Below are 11,881 nucleotides of genomic sequence, written 5' to 3'. Positions count from 1 at the left end.
ACACACACACACACACACACACATACACACACACACACATACACACACACACATACACACACACACACACACACAGAGAGGGTACAGTTGTGTGAGCTGGCAGGTGTTGCTGGTCATTGCCACCAATTTAGTGTGTGTGTCCCCTTTTTCCTCTCCCTCCTTCTCTCTCTCTCTCTCTCTCTCTCTCTCCTTCTCTCTCTCTCTCCCTCTCTCTCTCTCTCTCTCTCGTTCCTCTATCTGCAGCTTTTCATCTCTCGTTCTCTTCATGGGCAATAAAGAGTTTTAGATGCTAATGATATGCCCTCCTGTAACAAAGAGTTGGAGCCCCCCCTTACAGAGCCTCTCTAGACACACACACACACACACACACACACACACACACACACACACACACACACACACACACATGTTGTCAGGCACAAACACCAGCTGTTCTCTGTTGGCCTCTTATTACACAGATCGCCTGAAAGATTTAGCTGCTCTGGGTCTTTTTCATTTTACACACACACACACACACACACACACACACACACACACACACACACACACACACACACACACACAATTTTTCCAAATAAGCAAGCACTAACACAGACTCAAAGTTTAATCAGTCTATAATATATTTTGTCGTTTTGTTGTGTCACTGATTTTTACTGTTAATTTGTTTTCTGTTTTCTTTCTCACTGGTTTCAATCTCCTGCTGTGAATAATTGATGATGGGGAACTGATAATGGAAGAGAGCATGTGTGTGACAGACACACACCATCTGCTGACACACACACACACACACACACACACACACACCAAGGGGATCATTAACATCTGGCACAGATGGCCATCTTAAACACACACTGGTCAACCAGAGGGTTCACTGGTTTCAGCCCAGCATACACACACATCATGAACATACAGTATCAACCTGCAGCTTTAATTTACTCTTTATATCAAATTATCTATTTATTTATTGGATCAAACTGATTGATTATACAGAACGTCTGATTAATGAAGCTTTCCTGTAAATGTCCAGCGTGTCGAGCGACACCTGTAAGTGACAAACTGCTGATTTACTGGTGAGTTTATATGATGTCATGGCAACTTTCACTTCCTGGTCAAATGTGACTCCAGTACAAGTGAAAGTTGTTTTACTTCAGTTACTTGATTGTAAAAATACTGAAGTATTCAAAAGCTCTTTCTCTGTCCATCAGCTCGTTGCTGTTTTGTTCCACATTTCCAGAATCTAAAGCCTCAGAAGCGACTGACTGAAGCTCTGACTGACTGTAGAACCTGTAGAATAAACAGCTTGTAGAACAGGAAACAAAGCTGATAGAAACGGCCACAAAAACACAATTTAACCAACAAAACGACGCCGACTACAAACTGTTCATCTGGTCATAAACAAACATGTAACACCTGGACACGCTCTCTAAAGTGGGACGGCACATTTCTGCAGGTAGAGATGAACTTTGATCGTGTTAAACACAGAAAACATTTCAAACTAAAGGAATCTTTATTTCATTTAAACATGTTAAACATGAACTTGAAGAATCTTCTTCCTCGTCTTTATCTAGTGGCCATCGTTAGGACACTGACAGGTTCAAACATGGCCGACAGTGGAGGAGCTGACTGTCAGTGGGTTTTCTCACACTTTCAAAATAAAAGACGATTCATTCCTCTGTCTAAAAGTAAGAGTACTTCACAAATATTGTACTTTTGACTCCACTACATTTCTGAAGTGGAGTCAAAAGTACAATATTTGTCTTTTAAGTGTGGAGGAGTAAAAGTCATAAGTTTACAAAGCAAATAATTGTTTTATGATGTTTTTCTAACAGTTGCAGCTGAACTTCTGCCCAACGAATGAGAAGTTGGACCATGTGCATTTGAGGAAGTGATCTGCTTTCACTGCAGATGTGGGGACTTTTTTTAAAAAAGGGTGGACTGATCCTGACGTCACAGCTGGACGTCAACAAACACTTTTCTAATGAACAACAACAGCAACGTCTTTGTTGTTTTGGGGGAAACACACCTTCTCTTCTCTGAGAAGATTGATGCCACACAAGACAGGGTGTTTTTGTTTTGGACTGTTTCTTGGCCAGGAGCAGTAACTGAGTCGATGCTGGTTGCCTAGCAACTCATCCTGATGTTAAACAGCAAATAATTATTTAGTTTTTTACACTTTAGTTTTTTCTCAGATATTAAACAAAGCAGATACAACATGTTGATTCATGAGCTTCAGAGGTGCCTTTGGGTGCATGTTTCCCCCTGTTTCCTGGTTGTGTGCTAAGCTAAGCTAACCAGCGCCTGGATGTTGCCTAGCTTCAAATGTATCATACATTTCCCTGAATCTCTAACTATTGCCTCAACTATAAACTAATGCATGTAGCCCATGATTATCATTATTGTGTTTATTGATTCAGACATGGAAGAAAGACAAACAGGTAACATCTTTTATTCCTCTGCACCGGCGACAGTCAGAGCAGCGGCCATATTGTTTTCAAGCTGACCGTCCGTCTGTCCAGTTCTCGTGGACACGATATCTCTGTAACGCCTTGACGGAACTTCTTCAAATTTGACACAAACATTCATTAGGACTCAAGGATGAACTGCTTAGATTTTGGGGGTCAAAGGTCATTGGGATGGTGACCTCACAAAACAGGGCTTTGGCCTTGTGAACGAAACATCCCTGTAACGCCTTGAAGGAATTTCTTCAATTTTGCTAAAAGCGTTCACCTGGACTCAAGGATTAACTGATTAGATTTTGGTGGCTAAAGGTCAAAGGTCAAGGTGACGGTGACCTCAGAAAAAACTTTTTAGCCATTACTCAAGACTTCACACAGAAATTATCACCAAATCTCACACAAATGGTTCATTTTTGATCTGACTGTGGATAAACAGGGCTGTGACCTGGAACTAGTCTGAGTGGCGGAGGGATACAACCATGAGGAGGTGATTCTAGTTGTTACTATTTAGTCCTGTTAGAATAACAGTGTGTGCTGTGCAGTGGAAGATGATATATTCACTCTGTATTCTTTCTAAACTGAGACAATTGAATTTCTTATGAAAGCTGACGTCAGGTTTCCTGACATGTTGCCACAGAAGTGCAGCTTTCACCCTGTTTGTGAGTCATCAGACATAATGTAGAGTAGACGACCATGTTTTAGTATTTCTTTTAACGTCAGGCCCGTGTTCACATCTCATGCCCCTGTTGTCACAGTCACTCACCTTCACAATAAAGGTTTTTGTCCTTAATTGTTCAGGAGAGTTTCTCAAGTAGAAGCTGCACAAAATGAAAATGTGCAGTGGATCCCCTTACACAGAGTGATGCCTGGGGAATTTTCCAAATGCAAGTTTTACTTTTAGTAATTCATACAAACAGCATTTCTCAAACAAACCACCACCACCCCCCCAGTCCCACCCCCCTCTGCTTTATTACTGAAATGATGCAAATGTGTTTTCCAGGATTTCCCACCACATGTCCGAGCAGGACATTCAGCGCTTAGTCAAACAATTCACTAGTTAATGAGTTCATGAAGCATCAGCATTTTCACCAGGCCAATTTTAAAATACACAAAATAAGAATATTTATTGCAGTTGTTCAAATACTACAAATGTGGTGTAGAGATGAATTCATATTAACATTTTGAATGAAGTGATTTTAGATGAATTGTCCGTGGCCTTTGAAAATGTCAAGAGGTACGACTGTGAATTATTGTAAAACTATTTGATTTCCTTAACATGTTTAACATTTTATTTACAGGTTCTCGTTGTATAAAGTGTTTAGAAACAAGGTTTTTATAAATAATAATCTCATGTTTTTGCTGTAGAGTGTCACATGTACTGAACAGATTTATAATTCCTATAAATTACATAAAACTGGTAAAAATGTTTTTAAAAAATACCCTTCACTTAATCAGACTGTATCAGTGATTAATATTTCAGCCACAGAAATTAGATATTTTATTTAGAAGTTAATGTGAGAACATATACAGGAGAGTTACTACATATATATGGAATCTTTTGTGAATTAAAACCTTTTTTTAATGGAAGAAATTGCGTCACGTCGTTGACGCTCGTACATGATGTGAAATGAGGTCAGTGTGAAGAGGATGAATTAAAGCCAAGACCCACAGACTCTCAACATGTTTCTCTTCTATCACACACACGCACAAACACACACACACATACACACACACACACACACACAATTGAACCACAGATACAAGCAAATTCTTTTACATGAAAAAAAAATGGCAGTGTGACCCAGTTATCCGTGCGTTACCAAAGATACTTGGGAAAACAAGACAGAAATGGGGCTGCTGCTTACTTTGTCACACACACACACACACACACACACACACACACACACACACACACACACATAAAGTCAGGGTGTCTCCTATCCCTTATGTAACAGCTTGGTAGTACGTTCCAGGTTATCAGCTTACAATCAGATGAGCCAAGAAAGGCGCAACTCCTCCTCTCTCTCAACGCCTCATCCCTCTTTCTTTTTCTTCTTCTTCTCTCTCTCGTCTTCCACTTCATCCTCTCTCTATTGTCCGATCAGCCGTTAGCAGTGTGTAGGACAGAGAGGGTGGGAGACTGAAGGAGAAAGACTTTACAGATGTAAAGAAAACTGGAGGAGGGAAAGTTGATGGAGGGATGAAAGGGAGAGAAAAGAATGGGGATTAGAGAGAGAGAGAGAGAGAGAGAGAGAGAGAGAGAGAGAGAGAGAGAGAGAGAGAGAGAAGGAGTGAATAAGGGATTTACAGCAGGTCTGTGACCAGAGTCTCCTTAAAAGGCAATCCAGTCCAGGTGATTACCTGCAGCCCTCAGCCAATGACGGTGCAGCGAGTTATCTACCTGCAAAAGTCTAATCTCTCCTTTCACGCGCACACACACACACACACACACACACACACACACACACACACACACACACACACACACTGAACATTTTCATATCAGAGGTCTCTCTGTGCAGAGACAGAGGGAACAGCTGCAACTGAAGGTTTCATAAAGAACGTGTACAGTTGCTCCCTGCACATCAGCTAACGTTGTGTGTGTGTCAGTTTGCGCGGGACCTCGCTACACAGTTGTGCGTACATGTGTGTGTGTGTGTGTGTGTGTGTGTGCATGGTTATGCAACAGTGCGAGGAAAGTGCTGTGCCTCTTGACCTACATTTGAGAGTTTGACTGTATCCCACTGCTTAGGGAATTCCACATGATTAACTGTAACACATTTACACACACACACACACACACACACACACACATACAGCTGCACATTTATACACACTCATGCAAAAACACACACACACACGCACACACACACAAACATATTCCCTTTAACTTCTTCCCTCCTCATCTCTCGTCTTCCAATGAAAGACACCTTGATCCCGCTCTCTGAGACAGCTGTTTCCACTTTAACCCCTCGACAGGAAGTGAATATGTGCACACGGTGACGAGGGCTTTGTGCAAGTGGTCAGCGTAACAATGCAGAGGGGAGAGGGGAAGGTCTGGAGAGAGGGAGGGATGGAGGAGAGGAGGGAGGGGTGTCTTATTTGGACATGCTGCCAAACCGGCTTGTTAACCTAGACACACACACAGATGGTGCAGTTCACTGCCGAGCCAGAGGAACATACCGAAGTCAAGGAGATGATGAGGAGAGAGTGAATGAATGAGTGAATGAATGGAGGGAGGGAGGGAGTGCATCAGATAGAAGACGAGTAAAAAGGGAGAAAAGAGGAGGAATCGACCCTGGGGTTTGTTCTCGACATTACATCACCTCCTCCTGTTTTCTCTGGGATGTGTGGAGGCGGGAGGGGTGAGGCGGGAGGGGTGAGGCGGGAGGGGTGAGGCAGGATCTCAGCTGTGAGGTTTGGGAGTAAAGGCGAGGGTAGGGGAGGAGGAAGGGGGAGGAAGATGGGTGGTGATAGGGATCCTGAATGAATCCACCTTGAGTCTCTTCTTCCTCATTCCTCAATAGTTTTTTTTTCTTTCTGCATTTCATTCTCCCGGTTCTTCTGATCTCGCAGCGTCGAGCTGAGTCTGTGGCGGCGGCAGAGCTCCGAGGTCACGACCAGAGAAAACCAGCTGCCCTCGCACGACAGAGGCCTGAATTAGAATCTGTTTATTCATTTCCTGTGGCGAAGTGGTGAACAGCACATTCCTGAGACGACGCAGGGACGAGGGACGAAATGCACCGGGTTTCGTTCAGAGTTTCTCTCCACTGCAAAAACTAGTCTGGAAAATAGTGAAAATTCAAAGTAAACGATTTGGATCTGCCCCCAGACATCTGAATGTGTTCTCCCCCGTCAAGTTTGGTGCAAATCCGTTCATTACTTTTCCTTTTTTTTTTTTTTTTTTGCATAATCCTGCTGAGAAAACAAACAGGAGTGAAATCATAAACTCCTCGGTGGAGGTGATAAAGAAGACGTGGGTGAAGCAATAACATGTGCTAGGAAATCTTGTTTTTTCAGGGCTAATGTTGACATTTCACTCAAAATCACACATGTCAATCTCACAATGGCCCTGAAGGGGAAAACTGAGAGCGGATCAGTCTGTAGGTCTCGTCCTTGAAGGGCACCGTGACTTGTCTGTACAGAATTTCATGGGAATCCATCCACTGGTTGTTGAGATATTTCAGAACAAAGACAGAATATTTAAGCAGCTCTGATCGTAAAATCCTCGACTCGGTGAATGAGGTTGAATGACACTGAAAAAGAAATTGTGTTGTGCTGTTGGCCCAGTCTGGAAAAACCAGAAACACTGTGCTGATGACAGCTAAACCTCACCAGGCTGTTGCCCAAAATTTCCTGTCTTCACGATGACTAACACACACACACACACACACACACACACACACACACTGACACAGCAACAGATAAAAGGTTCATTTTGACCAGATATGGCTTCCCCTGCTCCACCAATGCCAGCGTCTTCACTCGTGCAGTGGTGCTGTCTGTGTCTATACCTGTCAAATGTTGACCTTATATGGGCCCCTATAGTGAATAAAGAGGAAGTCCTTCTCTGCGTGCAGCGAGGGGAGAAAAGAAAAAAGCGACAGCCTTGTGGTTTCAGTAGACGGGTGGCGGCTGTAGGAGGCAGCACCGAGCAGAAGCTGCTGCAGCCCACACAGCGGCTTCAGCATTAGGAAGTGGTGTGAGTGCTGATTTTCATTTCTACATAAACACACATGCGCATAAACATGTAGTGTGATTTTTATGCTTCACAAAAGAGCACAATGGGAATTACAGGCTTTTATTTTGACGTTTTTTTTTTTAAATAATTCAAAGACACATCTCTGATTTTATCCCCGAGTGAAAAAGTCTGAACTCCACACACTGTTGTGACTGACAAAACACACACTGACTTACAGGCTACACACTGGAGTACATCACACACAAACACACACACACAAGAGAAGGAAATTGGAACGTCCTCCTCTGCAGTTTCCAGTTACTGAAACACGATTGAAAGAGAAGTGAAATCTCTTGAGCTGTGAATTCCCCTATATTCACACACACGCATACACACACACACACACACACACACACACACACACACACACACAATAAAACACATTCATAGGAAGGCATATGCACTCAACAACAAGATACAAAGCCAGTCTGTTCATCACTGACACATACAGTAAATGAAAGTTCTGTAGGTGCTTTCAAAGAGGAGCACACACCTAATGAGACAAACACACACACACACACACACACACACACATAATTTCACAGTCCTGAGGGGGTGAAGCTGATTTCCTTGAGACGGCATCCCATGTGACCGGTCTTGCATTCCTCAGATTGTTGTCATGTGACAAACTTAAAGATCTCCTTTTATGGACGTCAGCGTTAACAGGAGGGTGCGGCCTCACTAATACACACCCAGGTCAACAAATACACACACACACACACACACACACACTGACAGACACACACACACACACACAAGTAAAGAATGCACATAACTGCACACCATAACACCTCACACACTCCTGCCAGTTCAAACACAAACACAAACACACAGAGAAAACAAAGGGGGGAAGAAGTTGTGAAATCAGACCTTCATCCTTCACAGGTTCTTTCAAATGCTCACATCACATCACAGCACTGTGTCTGTAATGAAGAGGGTAACTGTGAGATTAATGCCAGTGTTACAGAGCGGGGGGGGGGCTAGGATTGATTACGACACACACGAATGTTACTTAGCGGTGTCAGGCTGTTCCTATTTTTTCTCATTTGACACCGAGAGTCACAAGTTTGTTCGTCGGTGTCGATCAGGTCTCGGCCTTTGCTAAGGTCGTTAGCACGGATCATTAGCGTGTGATCAGAACTATGTGTTTGTCCTGGACGAGGATTTTTTTAAACAAATATGGAGGTCATGGTTCCCTAAATGAAGATCTAACCCCTCCCTTTAAAAAAAAAAAAAAAAAAATGTCAGCGGCATTTCATTTCCTTCTCCATCCATCAATCTTCCACGGCTCGTCCCGGTGTGGTCGGAGGACTCAGCTGGGAAGCTCATCCTTCATCCTGGGGGATCCGGAGGCCAGCTGGGATCTCTGCCTCTGCCCCGTGGTAACCCCTCCACAGGGAGGCATCCCAACCATCTAATAAAATGTTTGGGTGAAGGAGCCGAGACCTTCGGCTCTGTGTGGTGATTATAGGTTTCTGGATTTGTCTTCGTCATGATGCATTAAGAAAGAAAAAGACTTGATGACTCCAGCCACAGCGGGAGGCTTTAGTCTGTATGAAGGAACCTGAGGCCTCCATCTCTCAAACTACCACCTTCCATGTTTCCCTCCCTCTGGATCTTCATGGCTTTTTTATCGTTTATCATCAAGCTAACATACGTCAGCCGGAGTTTACAGGCTCACAGACGAACAGGGAGCTCTCCCTCGAATGCCTCACGCCGACACATTACATCATACTGTACTCATATAACAGCACAGCGGCACCGTGTACTGCTGCCGCACAGCTCCGAGTGGACTTTGTCCAGCGCTCGGCTGTAAAGTAAAGCTAATGTGCTGCACTAAGCTGAAAGATCGCTGCCATGAGTGATTAAGAGGCTTCCAGTCACACACTTGGAGCACACAGCAGGTATTACCAATGTGTCCAGACACGTTTTTCAATGTGCTAACAGGGAAAGGATGCTAAGTCAGGAGGGAGGGGAGGGGAGGGGAGAGGAAGAAAAGAGTGAGTGATGAGGGGGGAATAGTGCAGAGACAAAGGAGAGGAGAACGTGATGTTCAAAATGAAGGGATGACATGTTAGAAACGGAGGAGAAAAGATAGAGAAGGGTCGAAGGAAAGGTGTGGCAGTTTCTTCTGAATTCTCTATAGGCTGCACATTCTGCTGCCGGTCTCCGAGAGCCGGCTCTCCACTTCCTCTTTACCCCATTTCCTGCCTCAGCCTGCTGCCCTATGCCCTTATATGGCAGCCGCCGGCAGCCAATCAGCACGGACCAGGCAGCTCATTCAAACAGCGAGTTGTGAGAGAAGAGAAGGGTGGGAACTGCAAACAGAAATGAACAGCACCGCACCATGCAAAACAATATAGCCCAGTAGCACACACACACACACACACACACACACACACACACACACATATACACACACACATAAACACACTCGTATACACACAATCTGCCCGCTGGCCTGAAAACAAAAAAGAGGTGTTACAATACAACAAAGCAAAGCAACGCATGCAAACTTTACTCAGCATTTCAGGGGCATCGGGTGCATGCTGCAGCGCTGCATTGAAGTTGTTTTTATGGGAACGGAGAGGGTGGGCTCGGTTACTATGCAGAGGAGAGGCGAGGAGAGAGGAGAGGAGAGGAGAGAGGAGAGGAGGAAAGGAGAGGAGAGGAGAGAGGAGAGGAGAGGAGAGGAGAGGAGAGAGGAGAGAGGAGAGAGAGGAGAGGAGAGAGGAGAGGAGAGGAGAGAGGAGAGAGAGGAGAGGAGAGAGGAGAGAGTAGAGAGGAGAGAGGAGGTATGACTTGGCGCCCTGCTGCAAATTCCTCCATATGTGCCTCGTCTTAACAAGCTCATCAGCGGCTGACTCTCTGACTGATGCTTGTCAGAGTTAGATGAAGAAACACAGGAAGTAAATGACACAGAATGACACAGAGATATGAAGAGAGACACGAAGAGAACGAGGAAACGAGAGAGAGAGAGAAAGCAAGGAGGCACGACCGGCTGTAATGTTATGAAGAAACACAGGAAGTAAATGACACAGAATGACACAGAGATATGAAGAGAGACACGAAGAGAACGAGGAAACGAGAGAGAGAGAGAAAGCAAGGAGGCACGACCGGCTGTAATGTTACGTAAGGAATGTACAAACAGAGCTGACTGCCAAGGACTGCAGACCAAAGTGCATGGGCGTGTGTAGGTGGCTGACCTCTCTCTCTCTCTCTCTCTCTCTCTCTCGCTGCACAGTGAAGGGAGCAGCCATTGGAATAAGGAAAATCAGGAAGTGAGAGCAGAGCCGCTGCCAGTCAGGAGGCTCACAAATTCCCAAACGAGCCAATCATAAAGCTGCTGGCATGTGGAATGAGCCAATCTGAGAGGAGGAGCCCTCCCTCCAAACACAGACAGATGGCAGAGGATAGATAAGCCTCCCTGGGTTCACCACCATGCGGGGGGGGGGGGGGGGGGGTGAATAAGGAGAGTGTGTGGATATAGATTTAGTTACAGAGATAGGTAAGTCTTCTCAGCCTGAGCAGTACAGATGAGGATTTACTTTATATGTCACCTGCATTTTCAATAAACTTCTCTCCTGATATCGAGCGTGCATCGTTCATCCACATGCACGGCGTCATGTCTCCGTCTCTTTAGGGCTGATCTGGGTTCACGTCTGACGTTTCTCCATTAATGGTAGAGGCGCTGGGTGCTTGGTCTGAATAAAAACCTCACAGCCTTAAAAGGCACCTCAGTCTCTGCTCTGAGCCAATGAGAGGCCAGAGTACCAAGAGGAAGTGAGGTTGGTGCACAGGAAGGCGAAGAAGAAGAAGAAGAAAGGACAGAGGGCCTGGTGTGTGTTCATGAGGAACAGAAAAAGAGCCCCACAGCCTCCAGCGCTGCATGTGGTTATTACATTAGTTCAGCCATTATAAAGAAGCTCCTTTTGTCTAACAGAAAAGTCTGAAAACTGGGTTATACACTTCAAGCTCTTGATCACATTTACCCATAATAATCGCACAATTTTCAAAGAGCAGGGAGATTCAGATTCTCCGGGGCGGCGTTAGACTTTGATCGATTGTTATTAGCTGAAGACTTTCTGCATTAGTTTGTAGCCGCCAGTAACAAATCACATTTGTTGTAGAGCTCCACGACAGAAGCTGGAGCCAAACCAACATGAGCTGTGACACAGATTTTAAAGGAGGAAGTGCCAAACCTGTAAAACAACTAAAATGTGATCGTTAATCTGAACTCACACGCACGCACGCATGCACACACATATACACACACACATATACACACACATATACACACACAAGAGTTAGAGGGAGAATTTCAAGGAGTTTCATACATTGTAAATTTGACAAATGACAGAAGATACCAGTCAGGATGCCATCCTGGGGTGTGGCCAAAAAAGTGTGTGTGTGTGTGTGTGTGTGTGTGTGTGTGTAAGTGTATGTGAGTAAGAAGTGGGGGGTTGGAGTTAAGGATCCATTTGGGCCGTAAATGGGAAGTTAATCCAATCGGAGCACGAACAGGCCAGCTGGCAGGCACAACATGCACACACACACACACACACACACACACACACACACACACACACACACACACAGCTGGTAACTGGCCCGTGCCTTGGAGTCAGACTATCACCACGGTGACCCATGGATCAATGACGCTGCAGACAACCAATCCTTTGGC

This window comes from Seriola lalandi, unplaced genomic scaffold (assembly GCF_002814215.2).
Source record: "Seriola lalandi dorsalis isolate HSWRI2012SDOR001 ecotype SW California unplaced genomic scaffold, Sedor1 jcf7180002055004, whole genome shotgun sequence".
Classification (NCBI taxonomy): domain Eukaryota; kingdom Metazoa; phylum Chordata; class Actinopteri; order Carangiformes; family Carangidae; genus Seriola; species Seriola lalandi.
The sequence above is the reverse complement of the archived record's forward strand: the minus strand, read 5'-3'. Positions refer to the sequence as shown.